At 45.6% G+C, this 12,968-nt stretch overlaps 1 protein-coding gene across 1 annotated transcript in view; it reads right to left on the reverse strand.

Annotated features, from left to right (window-relative positions):
* LOC310867126 (ras-associated and pleckstrin homology domains-containing protein 1-like) overlaps positions 1–1,954 on the reverse strand; it is a 34,365-nt gene extending 32,411 nt beyond the window's left edge. Inside the window, 1 exon segment of the mRNA XM_083776946.1 lies at positions 1,656–1,954. The gene's annotated coding sequence lies outside the window, so the exon portion shown is untranslated.
* Positions 1,955–12,968: the final 11,014 nt, after the last annotated feature.

Raw genomic sequence — 12,968 nt, forward strand, 5'->3', positions numbered from 1 at the left:
AGGAGGAGGCTATTTTTCTATGTCTGTGGAGATACAGACGCCCCAGAGCCGAAGAAGGCATCTACCTTTCTATGTCTGTGGAGCTACAGACGCCCCAGAGCCGAAGGAGGCGTCTACCTTTCAGTGTCTGTGGAGCTACAGACACCCCAGAGCCGAAGGAGGCGTCTACCTTTCTATGTCTGTGGAGATACAGACGCCCCAGAGCCGAAGGAGGAGTCCATCTTTCTATGTCTATGGAGATACAGATGCCCCAGAGCCGAAGGAGGCGTCTACCTTTCTATGTCTATGGAGATACAGACGCCCCAGAGCCGAAGGAGGCGTCTACCTTTCAGTGTCTGTGGAGCTACAGACGCCCCAGAGCCGAAGGAGGCGTCTACCTTTCTATGTCTATGGAGATACAGACGCCCCAGAGCCGAAGGAGGCGTCTACCTTTCTATGTCTGTGGAGCTACAGACGCCCCAGAGCCGAAGGAGGCGTCTACCTTTCTATGTCTGTGGAGCTACAGACGCCCCAGAGCCGAAGGAGGCGTCTACCTTTCTATGTCTATGGAGATACAGACGCCCCAGAGCCGAAGGAGGCGTCTACCTTTCTATGTCTATGGAGATACAGACGCCCCAGAGCCGAAGGAGGCGTCTACCTTTCTATGTCTATGGAGATACAGACGCCCCAGAGCCGAAGGAGGCGTCTACCTTTCTATGTCTATGGAGATACAGACGCCCCAGAGCCGAAGGAGGCGTCTACCTTTCTATGTCTATGGAGATACAGACGCCCCAGAGCCGAAGGAGGAGTCTACCTTTCAGTGTCTGTGGAGATACAGACGGCCCAGAGCCGAAGGAGGAGTCTATCTTTCTATGTCTGTGGTTCATAGACTACTCTACGTGGTGGGCGTGGTCAAATTCGACACACATGTTCCACACCACCACAGGGGGTGCAGTGCCCGGTGTCGAGTCGGTCAGACCCACAGTTGTCCAGAACCGCCCCAGAAAGGGCTCTGCACATGTGTCCATATATGGAGCATTAGCCTGTTCTGACATCATTCTGACGTCTGCATAGACTCCAATATTTGGGCATGCCTGACGAAGAACTCCATATACAGGCATTAAAAGGGACACAGACATAATATCTGGGTGGGGCATGCATTTCCAACTTGCATCGTTCCAAGTAGGCCATACAGTGCCCAACTGGCACCGCTCTAGTTGAGCAGAATGAGTAGAAAAATGTCCTCCGGGGTGGAAGAATCTTGCATCTGCTCAAGTGCGCCCCCTACAGATCTGGCCTGTGGTGTATTTCACAGTGGCCAGAGGTAGGTAGGGGGCGCACTTCAGTAAATGATAACGATTACTTTTCGTCAAAGCGTGGCCGTCTGTCACCAATTAACACAGTGTGCTGTCATTCCTTCACTGAAGTGGAGAGAGAGAGAGAGAGAGAGCAAGAGAGAGAGAGAGAGAGATACTGTGAAACGTAACGGTCAACAGTCACCGTTACAGTCAGACAGACAGACCGGCCTATAACAGTAACAGCGCCCTATAGCTTGTTACTGTGCATGCATTAGATTAGCACAGACCAGAAACACACACAGTCACACACACACACACACACACACACACACACACACACACACACACGACACAACAACCATCAGGGGCTTTCCTTACCGTTATGGAGCTGTCTGAATGTATTCCAACGGGAACAATTCGCGTTTTTTCTTCCTTCTCCTCTCTCTCTCCTTATTCCTTAACGCAGCTGTTTTGGTGGAGAGATCCCAGTCAGGCTCCTCCTCCTCCTCCTTCTCGGTCTTAAGGGTTTTCACGGTTTTATTGTTTAATGTCTCGAATCTTCATCTTGAGCTGAAAATGGATCTTCTCTTTCTCGTCGCGCGCGCGCGTGTGTGTGTGTGTAGCCTACATATGAGCCTCATTATTCCTCCCAACATGAACACACACACATCCATCCACCATGGCATGCAGCGGCAGCAGCCCTGGAGGAGGGGGGAGGGGGGGAGGAGACAAAAAAAAAACGGGAGCGCGCATCCATGCCCTTTGCGCGCTCCCTGTGATGATGATGATGATGGGGCGAACGCCAGAAAATGTTAAAGGACCACTTCACCACTTTTCAACTTAACTTCATATAATTCGCCCACACTAATGACTATAATGTTCATTGATGATAAAAAATAAAAAAATAAATCACACCCGTGTGAGGGGCGCTAATATATTAAAGTCTTCCTCATGTTGATTAGGTGATGTAATGGTGCTGTAAACAAACGGTGCCAACACAAACATTAATTGATGTAATGAGGCACATTATGACATACATTTTCCCTTCATTGTCAATGGTGTTTTCAAAAAAAGCATGTACTGTACTGTACTGTACTGTACTGTACAAGCCCTCCTTCCTGGCCTGTTTGTGTCTGTGTCTGTGTGTTAGGCTGTGCAACAGTGACACTTGGTGGTCGTGCTCGGACAGACCCAGGGACCCAGGGACAGATCCAGGGACACACATAGCTGTTTTTGAGTGGTTGCACCACTCAAAAATAAAATGCCACAAATTATTTTCCTACTCGGTCTGTGTGTCATACAGGAGGGGCTGTGGGTAGTTCAGAACATGACAACTTTCGTTTTTTTCAACCAAGGTTCATGTTTTAGGTGGTTATTAGAGAAAGTATAAGATGGCATTTGATGTTTGTGTTTTGCGGACATTTTGTGGGGTCAAAAAGCTCAAACATAATCACACACGTGTGAAATGTCGATTTGCTGAGACACCTGGCGTAAATTCTCCATTCATTGTCAATAGGAATTTAATGTTTGTATAAAGACAAACATCTACACTATAATAGCTGAATAAAGGAGGTGCTAGCGCCTCTCGAAAAGGTAGACGCGTCTCTGGGGCATGTGTCTCTCTTGAAGGAAAACATGGAGGCATGCTTTCCCGAGATTCCTTGCATAGCATAGCGGAAGGGTCCGTGTATTTTACGGCCATTTGAATTCTAATTTCGTATTTGACAAACAGTATTCATAATACGGTTTGGTGTTCTGAAAACTGTTTGTCAAATATATAAATGGTAAATTAAAACATAGAATACGGTTCGTTTTCTGAATACTGTTTAGAAATTGTTCATTAAAAACGTAGAAATAGGTATTTAAAACGACATTGTTTTCAGATGGGGGTCGGCGGACAAATACAGATAATTCTGGTGCTCATTGACATGAAATAGTTTGAGCACCACTGTCGGACACAGAAACAACAGGTTTTAGAAGACATTTTGTAGAATCCGGTCTCAGGTCTAAACAGTTAATGTCCTTAGTTACTTTACACCGCTGGTTGTGAGACATCATGTACATGATGTGCGTTCCAGTAAAATCCATTTTAATCATTGTCTGTAATCAGTCATCACGCGCGCACACTCGCCACACAAACATGCAGCGCACACACTCAGGCACGCACGCACACGCTGTTTTCGAATCACCTTTCTTTGTTTACAGATACCGGCATCGTTGTGGAGAGGCGGGTGGTGGAACAGGTAGAACTCGATCTTCCTCCTTGACCTCAAGTGATGTGACCCGATAATGTTCAACGTTTTTTTAACTTCATCTTTGCTTTCCGGGGGTGTCCCTGCATGGAAGTGGAACAACATATTTTCAGATGGGGGTCCGTGGACAAATACAGATCATTCTGGGGGTCCTTCACATGAAAAAGGTCGAGCACCACTGATATAGAAACATAGGGCACAGGTCTCCGCCAGGGCAGGTCAGGTTGTGGCCTCCTGGTGGCGCTATAATAGGCCAAAGTGAAAAGGATGACATTTCTTCTTACGCCTTGGATGGCAATTGGATGATTTTGTTCCAAAAATGTGTTTTGCAAAAATCCACCTGTTGGTGGCGCTATAACAGGCCAATGTGAAAAGGGTGGGATATATTCCTCAGCAGGAAAGTCATTGAAAGATTTCACGTAAATTGCATGCTGCGTTCATGATTTGAGGCTTTTTGTTTAAAACGGGCCAATCCTGCAAACTTTGAAAGCCAATGTTAGCCTAGCCTCGGTACCAGGCTTTCATTTTTGTTGGTGAAAAAATTGAAAGCCTGGAGGAACGCATTGGCCGCTCTGGTCTAAAAGTGGGAGTCAACCCTTCCGGGTGGGCGTCACTCCAAATGATGTGACGTAGCGCTGCACTAGGGGGGAGAGGAGGGGCCGGGGGTGACGGACAGATCGATGAGATCCAATCAGGGCGTGCGCAAATCTGAGCCGCGACCCGCCCCTCTAGACCAGAAACCTAACACGTTAGCTCAGGCTAATGTTAGCCAATTAGGATGGAATCAGAAATATCAGACAGATCCGTCTTGAACACATGACTATAGAGATAGTGTGTAACGATTTGCGTGATTTTTGGACAGAATCTGGAGGAGTAATATCACACACACACACACACACACACACACACACACACACACAGACTCACGGACGGAGTGCAAAACATACTCTCTCCCCATGCCTTCGGCCTGATGGAGACAATACATATAAAGTGCAGAGAGTACAAGTGTTCACATCAGTTCCGAGCTCAAGTCAAGTCCATCCACTCTGAGTGGGGGTAGAGGAATATAGAAGTGGATAGTGATGGAGCTCGATAACCATTACCCGAACAAATCCGATAACAAGCTTATTGAGTATCCATTATCAATAAGCCCAGCAGTCTGCCGTCGACGATGCGGATGCGTGCACGCAACCTCGCCCTCAGGTGTCTTACTGGTAATTTTACTCTAGGTAAGCCAGTATTTCTTAATTCTTTCCCTTTTTTGGGGGGGTGGGGGGGTGGGGGGAGGTTTAGCGCGTGTGCGCAAAATGTGTCTCGTCTGTGTTTAATGCAATTAATGGCTGCCACAATGCTTTTCCAATGGGAGTCACGTGGTTTGACCAAACATGTGTTTTTGATGGCTGTGTTCTGCCCATCAAACACAAATGTTTGGTCAAACCATGGGACTGCCATTGGAACAAAACATTGTGGTGGCCTTCAAACACAGACGAGACACAGAACATGTATGGGGCCTCATGACTCAGTGGCGCCACACGAGACATGTTCTTGTCTTCTTCATCTGGTATGCTACTGATAAGATATGTTAATGAGGGGGCGTGTCTTATCTGTTATGCTACTGATATGTTAATTAGGGGGGGGCGTGTTCGCGAAGTCGTGGACGGTGCCGTAGACAAAACATTTCCACATTCATTGGCCATAACAGTGACCACTGCGCCTCGACCGCCGCTTCAACTTGAGATGGGTGCCTGTTGTTCCTGTGACTGTTGTCGCTGTGCCAGCCCCGACGCCGGTAAGCTATAGAGTCAAGAATTAGGACCTGTGTGTGTGTGCGTGTGTGTGTGTGTGTGTGTGTGTGTGTGTGTGTGTGCGTGTGTGTGTGCACATGCGTGCGTGGGTGTACGTTCCATAACCGGTGAACTGCAGAGATTGGCTGATGATAACCGACAGGAACATTCTTTGTATCTCTATAGCCTTACGTAAATCAGTTTGTACTTTTTGTGTTTATGTATGGCTCTATGGCGTTAACATTACTCAAATAGACCCCCAGGTGTTTTGTATGTGTCTATGGCGTTAACATTACTCTAAAATACCCCCAGGTGTTTTGTATGTGTCTATGGAATTAACATTACTCTAATAGACCCCCAGGTGTTTTGTATGTGTCTATGGAGTTAACATTACTCTAACAAACCCCCAGGTGTTTTGTATGGGTCTATGGAGTTAACATTACTCTAATAGACCCCCAGGTGTTTTGTATGTGTCTATGGAGTTAACATTACTCTAATAGACCCCCAGGTGTTTTGTATGTGTCTATGGAGTTAACATTACTCTAATAGACCCCCAGGTGTTTTGTATGTGTCTATGGAGTTAACATTACTCTAATAGACCCCCAGGTGTTTTGTATGTGTCTATGGAGTTAACATTACTCTAACAAACCCCCAGGTGTTTTGTATGGGTCTATGGAGTTAACATTACTCTAATAGACCCCCAGGTGTTTTGTATGTGTCTATGGAGTTAACACAGGTGTTTTGTATTATGTCTATTGAGTTAACATTACTCTAGACCCACAGGTGTTTTGTGTTTTGTATGTGTCTATGAGTTAACATTATACCCCCGGGTATAGTTCAAATAATATATTTCCTGTGTATTTTTGGGTTCCCAAAAAGCCCAATTAAGGCCCAGGTCAAAAGGCCCAATCAAAATGAAAGTGATATACAGGAGTGCCATCACAATCCTCCCCTCCCATAACCTCTCCCTCTTTTATCATACAACAGCTGTGGGTGTGGCTTCAGGATGGATCACCATCCATCACCACCCACCAGGCATACTTTATGACCTGGTGGGTGTAGTCCAGTAATAATGTAATTTGACCTCAAACTAATTGCAACAAAAACAAACTCAGCTGATTTTGTATCTTACATATGTCCTGAATAACATACAAAAAGTCCCCTGAAATTGTCTGAGGGGAAAGGGTTGAAAATGACCTGTACAGTATGGCCACCATAGACATCCAATATAAGGCAAATAATTTCAAGATTTCCTTTTGCTTTAAGTAGCATGTGACATGTCAAACTAGGGTGTTTTCACGATGCTGAGTCCATTCCAAGCATTAGTTTTGCATAAAAACAGTCCTTGGGCTAATACCGGCCATAGCCACTTGCCCAAATGTGCTGACCTCATCACATTTGTGATGACGGCTATGACCGTTATTAGCCCAAGGAGTGTTTTTATGCAAAACTAATGCTTGGAATGGACTCAGCATCGTGAAAACACCCTAGTTTGACATGTCACATGCTACTTAAAGCAAAAGGACATTTTGAAATTATTTGCCTTATATTGGATGTCTATGGTGGCCATACTGTATAGGTCATTTTCAACACTTTCCCCTCAGACAATTTCAGGGGACTTTTTGTATGTTATTCAGGACATATGTAAGATACAAAATCAGCTGAGTTTGTTTTTGTTGCAATTAGTTGGAGGTTGACCCCTTTTTTCCCATATAATGCCTGTACTAGTGTGGCCACATAAAAACAAGTTTAATCATAGTACCTGATGATCATCTTTTAGGGGGGAACAAAATCACGGCACTCAATCTTTAACACATGAGCGGCGCGCATACTTAATGGAGCACCAATAATCCATCCATCCATCTTCAACCGCTTAACCGTAGTCGGGTTGCGGGGGCAACAGCTCCACAGAGAGCTCCAGACTTCCCCCTTCCCCAGCAACATTAGTGACTTCCTCCTGGGGGATCCCGAGACGTTCCAAGTCCAGTGAGTTGATGCGTTTCCTCCAACTGCGCCTTGGTCTGCCCCGGGGTCTCCTCCCAGTGGGACGTGCCTCGAGGACCTCCCTAGGGAGACGCCCGAGAGAGGCATCCTAACCAGATGCCCAAACCATCTAAGCTGGCTCCTTTCCAGGCGAAGAAGCAGCGACTTGAGTTCAATGGAGAAATCAGCTCAGACCTAATTCAACGTTATACTTCAACTTCAAAGTACTTTGACTGCAGTGGTGGTTAACAAATGTATCGCCGAAAATCGCCTTTGGACGACTATTTTCCAAAGGCCCTGGGCGCCGAAATCGCCTTTGGACGACTATTTTATTATCAATTGATTACGGTGATCAACTGTGTCCTGTATGCGCTCATAACCCTCCGGTACCGATCAGGTAAAAAACAAACAAAAAATATTACGTTGGCTTGTGCCGTCTATGCGGATGCAGCTTTTTTAACGCTAATATCTCGGATCCTTCTTTTTGGGTCAAAACAAGATTTGTGCCTCATTTCTCAAAACGATATGATCCTTGCTTACAAAAAGTACGTTTTGGGTGGATTACATGACATTTGCGGCAGCCAATAGGTGATTTTTACTTCCTGACTCAGAGCCTCGCCCATTGAGTTATAATTTATGTGCGGCGCTCTGAGTCACCACTAGTTGGCGGTCAATGGGGTAAAAAAATCACAATATGTATACTGTACATATTTTAGGATACAGCGGCGTGGGCCTGGGCTGCAGCTCAGTGTTCCAGGCACCTTGGCTGGTAGTCCAGTCTGGCAGTGTGACGCAGGCTCGACTCCCGATCCTGGCGGTCCCCCATCTCCCTCCACATTTCCTGTCAAATATAAAATAAAGGCAAAAGCCACAAACATCTGTTGGCTGCTGAGTGGTTATGCCGATAGATTTGACTTGAGTTCTTACATTAGAAATCACTTTGTACTCATATGATTTGATTGACAATTTATTGATTGATAATTTTATTAGACAATAGAATGCAAACAGTACAGGGTACAGTCATGGGGGGGGTAATGAGGTGGGGCAATGGGGCAATCACATTCTCTCCCTTTGAACTGACCTGACGATTGACTATGGTATATGTATGGTTTTCATTCTTTCTTTAGGAGAGGACAAGTGCTGCGGGTCATGCCTGGGCTGCCTGGTTTGTGAAGCAGTGGGAGCTGTACTGGGAAGCCTGGTGTGTGTGGGTCTGGAAGCTCTGCAGCATGTCGACGTGTGACTGACTGCCGTCCGTCCGTCCGTCCGTCCATCTTCAACCGCTTATCCGGGGTGGCAGGGGCAACAGTTCCAGCAGAGATTTCCAGCCTTCCCTCTCCAGAGCAACACTATAGCCACTTCCTCCTGGGGGACTCCCAGGCCGGTGTGGTTATGTAATCCCCACCATCAGGTCCTTGGTCTGCCACCGTGGGTCTCCTCCCAGTGGAGATATAATCCATCTGGTCCTCAGTCTACCACGGGGTCTCCTCCCAGTGGAGATATAATCCATCTGGTCCTCGGTCTGCCCCGGGGTCTCCTCCCAGTGGAGATATAATCCATCTGGTCCTCGGTCTGCCACCGGGGGTCTCCTCCCAGTGGAGATATAATCCATCTGGTCCTTGGTCTGCCACCGGAGGTCTCCTCCCAGTAGAGATATAATCCATCTAGTGGGACATTCAGCGAGGTCCTCCCTATAGGGAGACGCCCGGGAAGCATCCATATGATGCCTGAACCACCCAAGCTGGCTCCTCTCCAAGTGAAGAAGCAGCGACTCTACTCCGAGTCTCGGAAGGGAGAGGCCAGCCACCCGTCTCTTTTCGTCGTAACAGTGCGGACCGGTTTGAAGCCACTTTTCCGGTGAATTGAAATCTGTCGCCTTTGAACTTCCGGCCCTGAAATGAAACGGAAACAATGGAAACGACTGCTATTGGCTGAAATGAAACCGGAAACGACTGCTATTGGCTGAAATGAAACGGGAAACGACTGCTATTGGCTGAAATGGCAGCGTCTTTACTCAGAAGATACAGTAGACGCCCTATAGGAACATAACTTCGACTTGGTCTTGTCCGTGTGTGCGTGCGTGACTGCGTGTGTGTGTGTGTGTGTGTGTGTGTGTGTGTGTGTGCGCGTTGAACTGTACCCATTCTACAAACTGTGAATAGCATTTTCAATCAATTAAGCTTGTTTCTCTCGCAAAACCTGGCAACATCCAGGGACGGTGTTGCCATGTCCGCTTATTATAAGCGACTCTGGGCTGTTTTTTCTGTGAAGTTTCTTGTAAATATTGGTAGTTGTGGGTTGGGTTTTGGGGTTTTTGTTTCCTAATGTTGTTTAAACCACTGTTTCCTTTTCAAGTCAAGGACCCCCAAACTAATATTTATTTGTCTATCCTCATCTGAAAACATTTCACGCTAACATTTGTGTTATATAACCTACCACATAAAAAAACGTCAGTATTTTTTTTTTTTTTAAATAGCAGATCTAAAAGCTCAAACATGTGGCATTAACCCGTAAAAAAATGTATTAACATATTGTGAATTAAACCCGGGAGACTAGACATTCAGTAATTACGGGTCTTATGATCAAAATGAGAACATTATAATGGTTTCTGTAAAACAGAAAATGTTGCCACGGACAAGACCAAGTCTTTGCCACGCATGCCAGAAACGTGCTCACTAGACGTCAAAGGGGGCTTCAGCCCTTTAACCCGTCTGTAAAACAACTGCCCTCTCCAGATCACGAATGCAGCATTTAATACATGGTGAAAGAAATGCAAAATGCCACTCCTCTCCTTTCCATGCCATGCCCGGGAATTAAGGCAGCATTCAGGAGAATTGCTTTAATAAAGAATTGCTTTATTTCCAAAGTCTCCTGAACTTGAGCGCAGCATTTTGCGTTGAACTAATTTGTTTCGAAATCCATGTCGTTATACCTGCATCTTATCTCCAGTAGCTGTTGTCCTGGACAGTCAGCTCTCGTTCAAAGCTCACATCACAGCTGTCACTCGATCCTGTAGGTTCACACTCTATAACATTCCTCACCCAGGAATCAGCCCAGCTCCTAATCCAGACAACAGTCTTGTCAAAACTCGACTATTGTAACTCCCTCCTTACTGGCCTACCAGCATGTGCACTTAAGCCTCTCCAGCTGATCCAAAATGCCGCAGCTCGCTTGGTCTTCAACCAGCCAAAATTCTCACATGTTTCCCCCCTGCTCCGCTCCCTCCACTGGCTCCCGGTCGCTGCCCGCACAGAATACAAAACTCTGATGCTGGTATTCAAAGCAACCAAAGGTATGGCTCCCCCATATCTTGCAAGTAGGCCTATGATTGAACCCTACAAACCCTCCCGCGCACTCAGATCAGCCAACGCAGGGAAGCTGGAAGAACCCTCACTAAAAATGCCGGGACAACGCTCCACACGTCCCAAACTCTTCTCCCTTCTGGCTCCAAAACTGTGGAATGCACTTCCCATTGCAGTCAGAACTGCAGCATCACTCCCAATCTTCCGCCGTAGTCTGAAAACCCACCTTTTCAGACTCCATCATGGCCCATAGCACTTACCCTACCCCCTTAGATAGCATTTCTGTAGACTTAGATAGCATCTGATACAGACTTATAGCATGTTATGTAGACAGCACTATAATTGCATTGTATATAGTCATAGCCATAGTACATATGTATAGCATAGTAGTATATATATATATATATATATATATAGTTTATATGTATAGTCTCATAATATAGATATTCCACTGTAACTTTCTTAGCTTACGCATGTTTTATGATAAATGCTTTTTTGTGATGTATTCCCATGCTTTTTGTTCTTGCTTAATGTAAGTCGCTCTGGATTAAGAGCGTCTGCTAAATGCCTAAATTGTAAATTGTCTAAAGAGTGCTAACCTGACTCTGCCAGATGGGGGCGGTATTGGGTAAACATGTTCCCCAACACAGCAACCATCTGGGATCTCTCAGGGGATTGAGCTAACACCGAACCACTCCGTGGTTCGAACCAATCAGCGTGAGCTAAGGGCGGGATATGTGCGAAACCGGATGTGAAGCTATATAGACACGTCAATATGATTGGTTGTGTTTGCACGCCCACACGGTGATAGACAGACGGTCCCATCCAATCATCTACCAAGTATCTTGAAAAAAAGGAACAGCCCCGTCATCAAATTTGCTTCCGAGATCCCAGATCCCAATAAGCTGTGAAACAAATTTGTGTAGCAAGCTTCTTGGATCTGGCAGGGTCAGGTTAAAAGAGTGCAGGGTTGAGCCTCGGAAATAGCTGATATACAAGTTCTCAACGCGTAGCAACGCAACATGTTGAGAGCTTGTAGATCTGCAAGAGGGCAGTTGTTTTACAGACGGGTTAAAGGGCTGAAACCCCCTTTGACATCTATGTGTGCACGTTTCTGGCGTGCGTGGCAAAGACTTGGTCTTGTCCGTGGCAACATTTTCTGTTTTACAGAAACCATTCTAATGTTCTCATTTTGATCATAAGACCCGTAATTACTGAATAATTATAAATAATTAATAAATAATTGCTTTATTTCCAAAGTCTCCTGAACTTGAGCGCAGCATTTTGCGTTTAACTAATTTGTTTCTAAATCCATGTCGTTATACCTGCATCTTAACCACCTGCAGCTAAAGAGTGCAGGGTTGAGCCTCGAAAATAGCTAATATACAAGTTCTCAACGCATAGCAACGCGACGTGTTGAGAGCTTGTAGATCTGCAATTTTTGTCCAAAAGTGCCCTCTTACGGGATTTCCACCCCTGCAACTGGCCCCTGTGAAGTCTGTTTTCTTCCACACTGTGCATGTTTTTCCCTTTTTTTTAAACTTTATTTAACAGTATATAATGATGATGTCCTTGTTTAGATATAGAATATAAGTCTTTCAATGTTCTGATGAATTGAAAATGGAGGACCCTGATGTAAACAAGTCACGATAGGTCTACTGGTTGCAGAGTTCATATTAAATTATATTTATTATCTGACCAAAGTCCTATACTTTTGTTGTTCCACATACAAAATAAACAAACATAAACCGTCAAACGCACAGGATACAGAACATGTTCACACTCACAGTCAAAAACTGGTTTACCGGCCTGTGCCGTGGCTCAGCGGTCCAGGCACCTTGGCTGGTAATCCAGTCTGGCATTGTGCCGCGGGTTCGACTCCCTTACTGCATGTCACTCCCCCATCTCTCTCCCCATTTCCTGTCAGCCTACTGTCTGTCCCTCTATAAAAAATATAAAATAAAGGCGGAAGCCAAAACAACAACATACAAAATAAATAAAAATGGTTTACCTCAGCCACTGGCAACACCTGAGACTGATTGGGGCCAGGGCTAAGCGTTACGGACCTGTTATGGTCATTCAGATTGATCTATTTATGTGCTTCTGGTAATATTATTGTCCTCTCATGTTGTCTGTGGCAGAAATGTCCACCACACAAGCCATCACATAATGGTGATGAGTCTGACCCGATCCCTGGCCAGTTGGGTCAGGGGACCTTACTATCTGATCAACAGTAGGATTTTTTCCTTCTGTTTTGTGATGTTAGTTTCAGAACAAAGATCAAATATAGGCTAATATAGGCTTTTTCTAGTAAATCACAAAATGCATGTAGACAATGCTCATATTGTCTGACCCAGTTGCCTGTTTGTT

The sequence above is a fragment of the Protomyctophum parallelum genome, assembly GCF_964188405.1.
Source record: "Protomyctophum parallelum genome assembly, chromosome: 11".
In the NCBI taxonomy this organism is placed as follows: Eukaryota; Metazoa; Chordata; class Actinopteri; order Myctophiformes; family Myctophidae; genus Protomyctophum; species Protomyctophum parallelum.